This window comes from Phaenicophaeus curvirostris, chromosome 1 (genome assembly GCF_032191515.1).
Source record: "Phaenicophaeus curvirostris isolate KB17595 chromosome 1, BPBGC_Pcur_1.0, whole genome shotgun sequence".
NCBI lineage: Eukaryota > Metazoa > Chordata > Aves > Cuculiformes > Cuculidae > Phaenicophaeus > Phaenicophaeus curvirostris.
In genome coordinates this window covers 68,995,118-69,010,181 of record NC_091392.1, presented here as the reverse complement: position 1 = coordinate 69,010,181, position 15,064 = coordinate 68,995,118, and positions in this window count along the sequence as shown.

Genomic DNA, 15,064 nt, shown 5'->3' with positions numbered 1-15,064 from the left:
CTTAACAGAAAGGGAAAGCTGGATCTATGTGAATATATAATTGTAATTTACCATCATTTGAAAAGTAAGAGCAAATAATCTAATTTCTTTAAAAAGTGAGCACATCAACAGATGCCAAACACTTCCAGTTTCTGACACTGGCTCTTGAGTGTACCCAAAAAAATAAACAAAGAAAATGAAAAAAAAAATCAAAAAAAGAAAATGCACGTCTGCAGGATAAGACACTAAACAGAAATGTTTGAAACTAACCTGGACCCCAAGAGTGGTGTTCTTTAAGGCTGGAACTTTTCAACAGCCTTTCTTTTTCATTCAGAAAATGAATGCTGGCTAGAACAAACCTCCAGATCTTCAAAAAAGCTTCTTTCCACCACCTCCAAACACTGCTGCAGTCCCCTTGCAGGGAAGCTTTCTGCTCCTCCTCAGTTTCTTAAGTGCCAGGCTTCTACCTGCTCCTCACTTCTTGTATTTTATCCTTGCTAAAGCCCAGCACCTCACTAAAACTTCTCTCATCTGCACATGCTCAGTCATTCTCTGTGGACGAGCAACCTCCCCCTGCCCTGCAAAAGCTTACCAGCAACCAAGGATGCAGAACAAGATCAACAAGTAACTCTTCCTCTGTTGAAGCACAGTCTCATCTGAAAAAAAACCCAAACAACTCTCACCTGATGTAGATTAACAGATTCACTAAACAGTTCTGCATTCCACAGAAGAATGGAAGAATGTTAAAGATAACGGCAATCACCAATACTTTTCTGACTTTTCATGGGTTGTAAATTTGCTGGGAAAAAAAAATACCTAGAGAAAGCGTGAAAAGATCTCCCACAGTAAAAAATCTAAGAAGTTTCTGTAGCATCCAAGGAGTTCAATTAGCATATTCTCACACTCCAAAAGAATCATTAATACTTGACTGCCCTTGAAAATAGCTACAGTTTCAGACCACAGACTTAAGTTCCGTAAAGCACCACTCAACAGAGTGTGTGTGGTGTAAACATGGTAGAAATTATCAAGTCTTAAAAATGTGTATCTGTCATAAACACTTCATCATAAACAAACTTGCATACACTCATTCAGGCCCCGGAATAACTACTGTTTTTTGTGATAACTAGAAAAATAAAGATGCAGAGGAACTTCCAGAACAGCTCATGAGCTCTGCAAAATGCAGGAGTGGAAGCTACTTCACTTTTTAAACTCTGGAAAAATAGTCTTGGTTTATCCCTTTAATAGAAATATGACATTCTGTTCTGGACTGTTTTCATCACTGCAAAGCTTTAAACAAATCTGTTTACCCCTGGTGCACTTGTGATGGAAAGGATGAGCTTTGGCTTTAACTTCAGCACTGAGTATACATTTTACCTACAGTATATTAATCAAGCAAGCAGTTTAAGATCAGATGATGTATGTTGCCTGAGGAGCCACATGAAAATTCTGAGGTCAGGGTCAGATTAAGGCCCAGATATGATGGACCAGCATCTGCTGAATCCCCTCCTGTGATTATATATCATTAAGAGCTTTTAAATAATGAACTAAATTAGTTCTCCGATCCATCTCCCTGTGTGATTCTGTGAGCCCTTGAGAGTAAAGAAAGAATCGCATGACCTGGGAGGAGTCAGCTCTTTCAGATGTGGTTTCTGAGGTCTTAAACTAATCTTAAAATCATTACTTTTATGATAGAATCTAAGCACTTTTGAAAAACTTTTTTTCTTTTTACAATGAAGACAATTTAGACTCTGTAGTCCCAGCCTAAAGCAATCTGAAAACATTAATTGTTGTGATGGCAGAAGTTAAGATTAAAATAGGTGCAACTAGAAGACAAGACATAAAAATGGCCTTACTTCCCCAGTTTATCTCCTTATCTCTACAAATTAGATTTGTTTACTCTCCTGATAAATTTTTGCTGTGGCAGCTTTCACCCTCTAGAGACAGGACAGACATAGAAAGGCAGGCTGGATTCAGCCATGCATCAGTGACATCAACCAAGTGCTAAACAGAGAATCTTCTGTGGACTGAAACAGAAGTAACAGTTTTGAATTTTCACACTGAGGCTAACTTTGCTGTTCTGGAAGTCAATAGAACATGTTTGACTTGAGAACTGAGTGGATTTGGTCTGGAAGTCACTGAGAAAAAATAAATGCAGTGCTCCCAGCATGTCAGCTTGACAGGGTCACTTTGCTTTTCTGATCACAGTTCTACTTTAAAACTAACCATTCAGCAGCTGCTTAGTTTCAGTCATCAATCGTACTACTGGTGAAAAGCAATAGCAAAAACACCCATTGACTTCAATAGGAATAGGCTCTTGATAGCACTTATCTTATAAATGATAGTCTTATGACACACAAAATGATCATAAGAAATCTCAGTATGATTTAGACAGGCAGAAAATATCCCTGTTGGCCCAACTCAGATCACTAAAGACCTAAACCCGTTTGTTTTCTGTTCAACAAACACAAAAGGGTTTATGGTATTTTTTTTTCTTATAAACCTAGGTAAGGATATGATAGAAAACAAAACCTGCTCTATCTTAGGTGGAATCTAAACATCAGTTTTGTGATAAGGTAGAAAATCTCTGATTCTTAACCATATCAAGCAGGCAAGCACAGTCCCCAACCTAAGGCTGCATTTTACAAGCTGCAATGGGTCTACGCTGACCTGCAGGTTCTGGGCAATCAGAATCCAAGGCTGTTGGAGAAGCGATACAGAAGACATTGCTGAGACCAGTTTGGGAAAGAGTCACACGCCCAGCACAGCCATGCTCAAGTCTATTCAGTGACACAGCAGCAACACCCCCTTTCATATCACTCCTGTGAAATACTCCTGTCCACCCTCTAAAATGTGAGGTAATGTGGTCTTATGACTTCTGACACATTAAGGACATGATATGTGGGCTGCAGGGAGTTTGGATGTTTCCATGTTAACCAAAACAGGATTTAACATTGTATTCATTAAGAAAAAAATTAAAACATGTAAAACTGGGAAGATCGGTTATTTGGGTTACTTTGTGAAAATCAAGAAACTTACAGAATTAAGTGTATATGAAAGTCAGCAGTTGTACCTTTTCTATCTTACAGGTGAAGTTGCATCAAAGACTTCTAAACCTAGATGCTCTATAGTCCTTTTGGATGAAAATCCACTTTTGCTAGTTGTGATGCACGATAAGCAATAAATTGCAAGGGAATGGTCTTGGTTTTCCTCCTGACTTAATAAATTCTGGCAGTATCTTTGTTGGTTTATCGAAGAAAAACCAACATTTTGGTTGGTTAGGATGTGCCATCTGTGTTCCTGAGCTACTCCTAGCCAGCCTCAAAGTCAGCTGACATAGTCACAACACTTTGCTTACCACACTCAAGACTATACCCTGCTGCTCCTCAGTTACATTGAAAACACTTGAGCACTTGAAATGGAGCAGTAACACTGTAATGCAATTCACCAAGTTGCAGGACCTCTAAAACTATTATTTCATTGCCCTCCGGGCAATGATTGACTCTGAGACAGCAGCAGGCCTCCAAAGAGAAACAGAAAAGACAAGCAAAGTCATAAATAATTCTTAAGCAACTTTCAAATTCAAAATTTACTATCTTCACTGTAACATTCTACCATAAAAAGTTGTCCCCAGCATAACATGCTAAAAGGATGTCTTTTCACCTATTTGGTTTGACAGCTCTTGCAAACCCATTCAGTCTGTTTGGTTCCTGCCTTTTAGTGCACCTGTTTCAAATTGTTTAGCTCTATTGGAAACAGAGATTCTTTCTGCCCCACACACTGAGCCATCATCCCTATATCAACGGTTCTGAGCAGTTACAGTTTTTGTACACACTAATTAAAACTTCTTATAGAACCTCAGCTAATTAAAAATCCTAACAAATTAGGTATGAAACAAACTGGCTGTAACTGGGTATTTACATGATGCAGATACCTGCTGATGAATGTGTTATGATTTTTCATTTTCCTCCTGTTTTCGGCAGCAGTCACCAGCTGTGGCCACATGAAGAATCTACACAATTCAAGATTCAGATGTTAAATCCTGATGTATTTTTTCGTCACAGTCATAATCCCCATAGCGTCTCTGCAGTATGTTCTGCAGTGGTATATACCTGGGGCTTGTTTCCATTTCTGAATTCCACAATCCTACAATTACCTTTACTTTTTTTTTTTTTACTACTATTATCCTCCCTATAAGCATGAGAATAAAACAATTTATAAATATCTCATGAGAGTCTATGTGCAAGAATTTCTCACAGTCAAATAAAGTCCAAAGAATAGTTCAGTAATAAATTTACACATTGCCCTCAAGGAAAATAAACTCACAACTCAAACCAAAAACCTTCTTGTCAACATCCTGTTTTTTCCACTTTTCATTTCTAAGCCAGGAAGATTAAAAATCTCCTATAGTGTACCGAAAAAGAGCGGTTTTCAGTACATTACAGCTCAGTAAGTTTTAACAAAAATAGGTCCTTTTCGGATCTTAGCAACAAGATAAACATTTAATGAAGCACTATCAAGTCAGGTCTGAGTCAGACCAGCTCCTACTAAATTTCAGACCAAGATAAATATTCCATGACTTTTGCTTTAACTCCAACAGATATAATTGCCTAAATTAGTAACCCTATCCCTGACATGCTGCCTTCTCTACTGCACCAAGCAAAAAAAAATCCCTAGTGAGAACTTGAAAGTAATGCTGGCCATACTAAACTGTAACAATTTCCATTGCTCAAGCCTAGAAAAATTCAAAAGGTACATAAACAATAGAATTATTAATAGTAAAAAATCAGTTCAGGATGTGAGTTTTTATCTATATACAAACCATAACCAAAATAACTACTTTTTACCATTTTTATCTGCAGTAGAACTCTTCTATCTGAACCCTTATATTGGACTATAAACATCTTATTAAGATGAAACTACATTTAGTAAAACATTAAGTAGCATTAAATGAAAATACAACACATTTAATGATAAAAACTGACCATAAAAATTTAAACCAAATTGCAGGCTTTAGTGTGAGAAGTCTTATTAGAAAAACTGTGGGTATTAACTGCCAGTTTTCCAAGAACAATTCTACTGAGAGCCGCTGGAGTGTTCTAGCTAGAATGACACACTACAATACACTACTTTGCTTACAGATTCTCTAGGACTATTTTCAAGGCACACAAGCCTATTAGAGAGTGCAAGTAAAATAACATAGCTATATTATTGTCACTATTTAGTCCTAGCCTAGCCTGACTAACAACTAAATATGGGCAGTTGGAGACCCAATTCCCTTCCCACCCTCTAGGGTTGGTTGGAAACTAAGACAGTTTTAATGAAACAAGAATAATGATTAAAAAAAACTGTTAGTAAGAAATTAATAAAATATATACAAATACACTAAATTGCATCCTGTGCTCCTGATGACTACATCACCACTGATGCTGCAAAGCAGGCATGGGGAAAAGATCCCACGTTGGACTCAGTGATAGGAGGGAGCTGGACACAGGAACTGGATTCAGGTATGCATGGATCCAGGATCAAGGGCAGAAGGATGGATGAGGTCCTTAGATGCCAGACATCAGAGAAGAGGGCTTGGTTCTTGTGTTCTCTTTGTTTTATACCAAGGATGATGTATATCAGAGAATCATGTAATGGTTTGGGTTGGAAGGGACCTTAAAGATCATCCAGTTCCAACTCTCCTGCCATGGGCAGGGACACATATAAGGAATGGAATACTGTGTTGATCAGTTTTGGGTCAGCTGTTCTGTCTGCTCCTCCCTGCAGGTGTGACCCTCCTTTGCCTCTTTCACTGCTGGCATTCCACCAACTTGAAGATGACCTCGGTTTCTGTAGGAATAAATACAAGAAGCGACCTTTCTGCGTACCACTGTTACCACTTCTAGAAAGAAACACTGCCTGAAAAACATGCAGTTAAATGAAGTTACTTAGATGAGGCTTAGCTGAAATGCTAAAAAAAAATATTCTACTTTAGCTCCAACCAGAACAATTATGACTTGGCTATTACAGCTGACAGATTTTTGAGTACTCAGCACCTTTTCACATGAATTACATCTTGCAATAAGAGTACCTTAAAAACTTCCAAGATTATTTAAATATTTTTTTTGTGGTTCAAACATAATTGCCACGGGAATTAAATTAAAAGGGCATTTAACTAAGTTTAACATCAAATAAAAAATGTTCCTACAAAACTGGATATATGTACTAATGCAAATATTATCATTTGTCTTTGGATAGTCTTGCAGTTTTAGAATTTTAGGTACCATGATATCACATGAAAAAAAAAGTGAGTGAAACTAGCCATCCTGTGGTCCAATTCATTATATTTTTTTCTACAGCTAAATGTTTAACCTGATTATAAGTAATCAGGTCAACTGAGTTTGTGTGCCCTAAGTAACAGAGCACCTCATTTACATTCGTCACTTTTTGTCTTATCAATTCACTTTTGCCTCTTTCACTGTATACTACTGAAAATAGTCTGGCTTCGTCTTCTTTACATCCTCCCATCAGGTGATGATAAGATCTCTTCTTGATGCAGCTCAAGATGCTGCTGGCTTTCTTTGCTGGTTCATGTTCAACTTGCCCATGAGGACTCCAGGACCTTTCCTGGAAAGTGGCTTTACAGCTGGCCAGCTGCCAGTCTGCACTGGAGCCTGGCAATATTTTTCTCCGTGTGTAGGACGTGACTTATCGCTTTGTTGAACTTCATGATATTCCTGATGACACATTTCTCCATCCTGTCTTCATAGCTGCTGCAGGGATGTTAGGTCCCTCTCCTCACAGAGTAAGCACTCCAGGCCCCATGTGATAGGGTGGCCGTCTGCTAAACTCGTTTCAGTCAGTCAGCATTGTTTCACGGGGACAGAGGGACTAAAACAAATGCAGTTTCCTGGGCATGGTCTATGGAATACTGAGGAGAGGGGATGACACTTCATTTCTTGTGAGCTACTGGTCATGTACCGGCTGGTACGGCCCGGGAGGCCACTGGCTGTCTCTGCTGCCAGGGCACTGGTGGCTCATGCCCAGCTCACTGCGCACCATGCCCTGGCATTGTTTGGTAGAGTTGCTCTCCAGACAGCCAGACCCCAAGCTGTGTGGCTGCCAGGGCTCACCCTCCCTGAAGCACAGGGCTCTGCCTTCAGCCCCACTGAATCTCAGGAGGTTCTTGCGGGGCCATTCCTCCAGCCTGTCTGGGTCCCCCTTAGTGGCAGCTTCACACTTGAGTGTACCAAGTCATAGGTCCAGTGTAGCGTCATCTGAAAATTATACAGAGTGTAAGCTGTCACCTGCTCCAGATCATGGACAGGTCTCAGCTCCAACACCTGTGGGACTCCCCTCGTTATCGCCCTCTAGGTAGATCATGACCTATTAACCAATACCTTCTGAGCCCCACCATCTAACCTGGTTTTTATCCATCTGGTTGCCCACCCGTCCAGATCATCATACCCCAGCATAAATTGAAGAATGCTGTGTGATACAGTATTGGGCACCTTGCTAGAGTTGACACAATGCCATCAACTGCTCCCTCCTTATTCACATGTCTAGGCATTTTATAATAGAAGGTACTCAGGCCGTCAGATGTGAATTAGCTTTGGTAAATCATGGTACCTTCGATATCCATGCTAACTGTTCCCAGTCACTATCCTCCCTTTCATGTGCACAGAAACAACTTCAAAGTAGACTCTTTCCAAGATTTTCCCAAGAACCAAAGTGAAGTTGACTAAGCTACAGTTGCATGCAAACTATCCTTTAGTAGCTTAAGATGAGCATCAAATCTTCTCTTGAGTGTTTTCTGGGATACAAATCACAGCAACCACAAAGCCAGAAACAGCTCTGTTGTTTCCTACAGTGTCTAGATTCTGACACATTTAGCACATTGTATTTGGAGACTGAACATCTTCTGTATAACAAGAAGTTATGAATAAAAGTTGACTATTTTAATTGTCTACTTTAGGCCTCTAATCTATGTTGGACATAACACAACTTCAGCTTAAAAGCACTCTGAACTTTACAGTACTTATCTAGCAGAGACTGGAAGTGTAGTAATTGCTTCTTTATGCTATGTGACCTAATACAAACCTCATCTAAAAGACACTAGCAGGAGGTGCCATGTACTTCACAAACATTACAACACATATAACACAGGCAAACATTCACAAATATATTAAATATATAATAAGAAAACATAAAACCATTAAAAAGAAACTGTGTTTTTCCCTCTGACATTCCATAATGATTCAAGTCATGGATTTATAGGGAGATAAGCCTCACTGGGTGGGGAAAAAATAAATCTATACATCATATACACTGTTCAAACACACAGATTTTGCAGAACATATCTACAATCAAAAACTGCAGGAGATGTGATTTTTTGAGAGCTTGGAGAATCGCAGATGACAAGGAAAGTGCCCAGCTGGAGTCTTCCTTCATCTCTAAAATGATAGAAGCAACCTCAAACCTCCTGATTATTGACAAACTTCCTGATTATCGACAGAGCTGACATTAAACTTGAAGGGCCACAAGCAGAGGGCAAGACATTATAGCTCAACACTAACATCTTAAGTACCATACAGGAAGACCTTCCTTCCATTACAGATCAGCCTATTTCACATGTTTACTTGAGATAAGAACCCACGTGTTGGCATATTATTGCAGAACAATTCAAATGCTGCAAATTCAAACACTAGTTTATCTCCGTTTAACTTATTTGAGAACTCTCAGTAGGACTTTCATCACAGTATAGACTGAACAAACATCAGTGACCACTAAAAAGCATTTGTCTTCACAGCAGAAATAGGTTAGGTGTAATTTCCATCCCTAAGTTTTAATAGTGACTGCCTGTCTAATCAATTTCAAAGTTCATTACAGTCTATTCTTCCTACTTCATTCTCAGTGAAAACTTACAATCTAATGTTGTGCTCATATCATGTGTTTCCAGGGCCTTATTTCTTTCATACGTTTTTTTGAAAATAGATCAGTTGAAGTTTCTGCAAGTTCTTTTATATGGAACACTTGCTTCTAGATTTTTTGGTAAGTAATATAAATGCAGGTTGGATTGCTTTTTTAATATGCTAAATGCTCTTCACATCACAAAACCCTCCTATTTTTTTCCTAAGGCATTTAAAAAAGATATTAATTTAAAAAAAGTAGTGTCTGCCTTTTTTTCTTCCTTTTCTGGAAGTAGTCAATTCTTAATTGCTCCTAGTATGCAAGTTCATTAATTCTTTTTCTCCAGTTGATGGAAATAAGATAAGTACTTTTTAGGACACTAATTAATTTTTTTAAAAAAAATGTGAACATTCAAACAGGCAGAACAACAGAAATCACGAAGGTCCATGATGCTAATCTTGTATGTTATTCTAGCCAGAGTAACCCAATGATTGTTAGTTGAATTGCCCTTTGAAAACCAACAGTGATCACCCTGAGGGATTTTTTAATAAGCTTTCTGACCCTTAGGTTCAGACTCATTATGAAAACCAAGACAGATTTGCTGTGAGTTTGGCTCTGAATGGGAATTTGAATTAAATATTTCCACTGCTGAATATTATTTCATATTTTCTCTATACAAACAACAAAACTCAACTGCTTTTATTTGACTTCTGTCAGTAAGCGCAACCAATGGTAGCTATTTTACAATCTCAACCAGAGCATTAAAACCAGAGATGGTTTAAAACCAAGAACTTTCTTTGGTCAAAATTATTTTCAAAGCAGAGATGGAAATTTAGGTGAGGAAAACAAAAATGCACCCAATGATCTAGTGGCAAAGGTTATTCTTGCCTGGAATGTTAGGGCTCCTTAGAATATTTTTTTTTTTTAGCTTTTTGTATAAATAGATCAATCACAGAATAAATACTGTTTTCATCCCCTAAGAGCATTGCAGTCACTTGAGAAATAGCAGATAAAATTTTAAATCCTTGTTCTTATTAGAGACAGGATCCTTAGCTTGAGTTTTTAAAAGCTTAAACAAACACTGCTCGATGACAAGATTATTTAATTACTCTAGGATGATACTTTCTGTCTTATTTTAAAACTCTCACAAAGGATATCTGGAAAGTACCTATTTTTATTCCAATGCCAAAAGAGGAGAAATGTCTTGAACATTTTGAATTATTTCAAAAAGCAAAACTGCATTCTGACCAATTCTATTAAAGAAACAGATTTCATTTTTTTACTTCTTCTGAGATTATTAATAACTTTGTCTGTATACTGTGTTTAATTTGTTAATGTAAAGAACAGAAAATAAATTCTAGTACAGACCATGGTTAAAAATGTGTTTTGTATTTTTGTTACAAACAGATTTGCATAATTTGAGCTAACATTCCTCTAGGCACTAAAAATAAAAAAGTGGAATCTTTATATTGGAATTAGAGTATAAGCATCCTTTGCATGCATTTAGCCTTGTAACTCAGACTTTGCTGAACTTGAATTAAGTTCCATGTTTAATTACACAGAAAGAGATTCTTGTTTTCTGGAAAAAGTCTGTTACACGAGACACAAGCTGAGCAGAATTCTGCATAAAATTAGAATTTACAACAACTATATATAAGGAAGATATACACCATTTAAAATCTCTTGCCCTTGTCCTTAACGCCTTAATTATTCAAGAAATAATTTTTAAAGCTTCCATATGGGAGTCTGAGTCATACAACTCAGATAATTTTTATGCTTTAATATTTCATTACAGTAGAGGCCTTTATCATACGCTTGTCCCTTCATAGTTATACATTCAAAAGATAATCTCCCTCCTAAAGTTTGCGTACAACAGATGTTAAAAGAATAGGTGGTTTATGCACTTAATTACTTAAAGTAAGAAGCTGAAAAACAACTTGACAGTTTACCTTGCAGTAATGTAACATTGGTGTGGCACTTCCCGAAATACACTGTTTACCCAAGAATCACACAACCCATTTTCTTTTAAAGACTCTCAGCATGTTTTCCATGCTATGAAGGAATGCGTTTATATCAACAATAGACAACATACTGTAAACGTCGATGTCTAGATGCCTCAGACTTCATTCCCACAACAATGATCCTAAACTATTCTCACCAGACTATGTGGTGTCCAAATTTATTTGGGAGCAGGGTCCTGTAAGACTTTGAGCACCTGCATGCACTGCTATGGATGGGTGTAAGATCATGGCAACCACAACAGAACTAAACCTTTCATCCTGTTCTTACTCCTAAAAGGTTATCAGCAAGGAGGCATATAATGAGATTGCAAAATCCTTTCACGGTACCATGGGGAACACACTTTCAGAGTCTGTGTGAAACATACGAGAAGCTACAAAGTTTTGGTTTTCACATCCAATGTGACTTTTCTTGAGTACTAACAGTACTTTACCAGAACTCAGTTTTGTAATTTCTGCAAAACCACCCTCTTTCTCATGTCCAGCAAAATAAAATTTCAATCATTGAACATAACAACTTGCCTCCAAGAGCTCACCATTTTCAAAGGGAAAATGGCAGATTTCATCTTTTCCACTACACGATGTAAAGAGAACACAAAGCAACTGGGATTATACTGTATCATGTCTTCTTTTTGTCACGAATACCTTTAAGTATCCCACTGAAGAATGTATCCAAATCTACAGACTATGAAAACATCACATACAGCTGAAAACGTGTTTTAGTTTTGTTAGTTTTGTTGTGGTTTTATACCTCTAGTTGGACAGTTCACATGCTATGGAAGCAGTTAGTGGAGCGGATGTAAAACTTACAGTGTTGTACCTGAAAATTTGGTGGAAAGTGGGCTTTGAAAGAGAGATCTCCAGAAAGACATTACTCCATAAGCCAAACTGAGACTAATTCTGTAGGCATGCAAACATCAGCAAACTTTAGAAATCCTATGCCATAGAGAGCAAACATCTGTCACTTGCTTTAGCCAGTGGTTTCTAACTGTGCTTTTGGGATGAAGCATTATGGTTGTACACAGAGTACAGATTGTCATACACTCCCAATTCTACCTTTTTTCCAGCAGCTAAGCTACATGAATGAATAGCTAAAAAGGAAACTAAGCGTTTTTCTGATGTTCTCCACAAGTATTTGTGCCTCCCAGAAGTTTGGCACCAAGCCGTAGAAGTCCTGATCTACAGAACTGGAAATGAAATGCAAAGTGACCTCACCTGCACAGTGATCTACAGACTTGTGAAAACTTTTAGCTTAAACAGTTCAAAATCAATCTTCTATCACGTTCATTGCAAAAGACGTTATCTAGTTAATAATCATCCCTGTCAGAAGCCTACCATCATAGCAGAGCTTTACACCGTGAAGACAGTTAACTCACTTGTAACTTGAGCAGTACAGAGTTGACAAATTTTTGACCATCAGACTGGAAACAAACACATAAGCTTCTGCTCACTAGAGACAATTATACAAGTTGCAGGACAAGACAGTCACACTGAAAGAAAGCAAGCGGCTGAGGCAATTTAAAGAGGCATTACCATTGCATCTGCTACACTGTTAAACCACAACCACAAGCTTTTATACAAAAGGCCAAATCTAGGCAAATAATTCATAAGGAATGTACATTTACTTTACAACATTGCTTCTATCAGACTTTCCTTTGAGCTTACTGTTATTCAAGGTCTTTCAATATGCTAATGACCAAAAGAGTACATTGCAACTTGAAATGTCAAAACCAGCATTGTTTAGATGGGTGAGACACTTCAGCAGCTGAGTTTTGTGGGGGTGTTCATGTAAAAGAAATTTGAGATTTGCCCTCCATGTGTGAAGGAAATAAAAAACCCCTATGTATATACACTTTTAAAATACAATTGCAGCAATAATAACAGAAAAGGGACAGAAAAGTTTATAAGCAAGACTAAAATTAACTATTTTAGACTGAATATCCAGGAATTTCTTCCATTAATAACTTTCTCAATTCCATTTAGATTCATAGAATCATAGAATCACTAGGTTGGAAAAGACCCATTGGATCAACAAGTCCAACTATTTAGTTCTGCAAAGTAAAAGAGAGTCTATCGGAAAAGAAATGTCTACATTGTTTAATCTTCAATTAAAACCTAATTTCTGTAATGCTTTAAGGAATATGTATACATAATATATACAACAAACTGGCTCAGTCATGTTAAGAAACTTTTTTCTATTACTAAAAGAAACAGAAGTTCTATGCAATATATTCTTTATCAGAGGGAACACCCTAACTTGGTTATCACATCTGCTGTCTAAGTGAGACAAGTGTTCATGTAGTTAAGTCCCAGCAACAGGAAGAAGAGAGCAGGATTCTGTTTTTAACTTTGGCAAGGGGGTAAGATAAGAATTCGGACAATTTACATCCCAAGTAGAACATTCAGTACTGCAGTATTTGATTTGGAACAAGCTGCTACATCCTTAATATCAATGCCCAAGTTTCCTGTACAGTGAAGTCTCTCACGTTCTGACTTTGCTTGCACTCACTTGGCTGTAAGAGTGTCTGAAACACACTTGAGTCTTTCCTCAGTTACTGAGAAATCTCCACTATGGCTATATAACCAAATTTACTGAGATGAAACAATGGGATTGTTTCCCAACACACCTGCGCAAAGAGCTGTGCCAGCCCACCATGCCACAGGGGCAGGAATGACAGGACTATCATAAGCCAACATGGCCATGAATGAGCAAAGAGTGGAAAAAAAAAACAAAACAAAACAAACCAATCAGCAAAGAGTGGGAAAAAAAACCCAAAACCAAACCAATCAGGGAGGAGAAAAAGCAGAAAAAGCCAACTTGAAGAGTACATCTTGAGCACACTCCTTTTTAGGAGTTTACCACTGTTCTCCTGTACTATGGACTATTTATAGGGATTAAAACTACATAACTACATTAAACAGCCTTTCCATGGCATAGTGATAATCTGCATACTTCAACAGAAATGAAAGTACATTCTCAAGGTGTCAGAATGCCAGGTTCAAACCTCACACCTTTGCTTGAAAGGAATATCAGAACCATTTATTTAAGCTACTTGCAAAAGTTGCCACTTGATAATGGGTGCACGTGGATAAGCAGTTTTAGACTTTCCCGTGTAGTGGTTTAAATGTGCATTAAATAGTTAAATACCAAGTTGTGCCAGTTAGGGACTTTGGAGCATAGTCGCACCTGCATGTTTATTCTTAAAACTTGTTTTCCTCCATTAAGCATTTTCTTCAGCTGTAACCAACATATTTTCAAATACTTGGTCTGCCTCTTTTTTTTTCTTTGAGCTCACATAAATGTGGTAATATGCACTAGCAAGGATACTGAAGCAGTACTTTATTGAAGCATCTATAAAACGTATAACAGTTTCATCAGGGGAGAGTAAAAATATCAAAATAAATAAACGTATTCAGCTTACGTAAATCAAATAAAATAAACATTAACAGAGTAAGGATACAAGTGCCTGCATGCTAGAGCAGTTTCCTGTTCAGAGTGAACTAACTAAAACGAACTATACCCAGCACCCAAATATCCCGTGCACTTTCAGAGCTCAATAGCCATTAGAGTGCACTTGAAGAGCCTCAAAACGAAGTGAGGCACACAGTAAACCCAGGGTGCTTTTTTCTGCGGCTTTAGCCCTTTGTGCCTCACCTTCCACATCTGTCACATCTGTCCCAGCTCCAGAGCAGCGCTGTAAAACCTCAGATAAGCGCCACCCACCACGGAACTTTACATTTAAACGCATTAAAAGCCTTCATTCACAGAAGAAGGCGCGCCCGCCTTAAGTTTTCGCAAGACTAGAGGTTTAGCGAGTGATGAGAGTTTTGAAAACTGAGGCGGAGAACACCGAAGTGGCGCTCACCACCTATTTTTAGCAAGTTACCACCGAAGCGCTTAAAAGAATCACGAGTTCCTTCACTTTCACGTTCCCGGTACACAAGGACGGCAGCCCGCAAACAAGCTTACAGCGAAACCAAATCAACAACCCCTGGTAGCAGGAGAATGTCTTTTCCATTTTTCCTTCTCTCCTTCTCCCCCCACTTCCTCCTTTCCCCTTTTCCCCGTAGTTTTGCGAGCGGCGGGGCCCGGGAAGGGCAGGAGAAGGCGGCGAGGGACCCGCCACCCAGTCTCGCCGGGGAGCGAAGGCGCTGGGAGCGCCGCTCGGGACCGG